Below are 363 nucleotides of genomic sequence, written 5' to 3'. Positions count from 1 at the left end.
GTTGGGCCCATAAATTGCTTTGTTGATGCCGTCGCCATGGTTCCAACAATCATAATGTAGAAAATTATTCTTTAGGTACATAGAGAAAAAAATATTTCACTTTCTTGATTTGTATCCTCAACGGTTTAGGTATAATCAGTTAAGTTTTGACATATGTAATTATGCAAATTATTCTATTTCTCACCATCTCCCCCCGAAAGAAAATATTATTCTTATATTGTGTGTAGACGTATGTGATGTACAGCTGGTACTTATTGCGTACGTCCGTAAGTGTAAGTCTGCGCTAGGTGTGTTTGTGTAATGCGTGTCTCCTCGTATAGCAGTTTTCGAACAATATTTGGCGCAGTTTAACTCTCAGTATGA

This window comes from Penaeus monodon, chromosome 21 (genome assembly GCF_015228065.2).
Source record: "Penaeus monodon isolate SGIC_2016 chromosome 21, NSTDA_Pmon_1, whole genome shotgun sequence".
Taxonomy (NCBI): domain Eukaryota; kingdom Metazoa; phylum Arthropoda; class Malacostraca; order Decapoda; family Penaeidae; genus Penaeus; species Penaeus monodon.
This window is presented reverse-complemented; position numbering follows the sequence as displayed.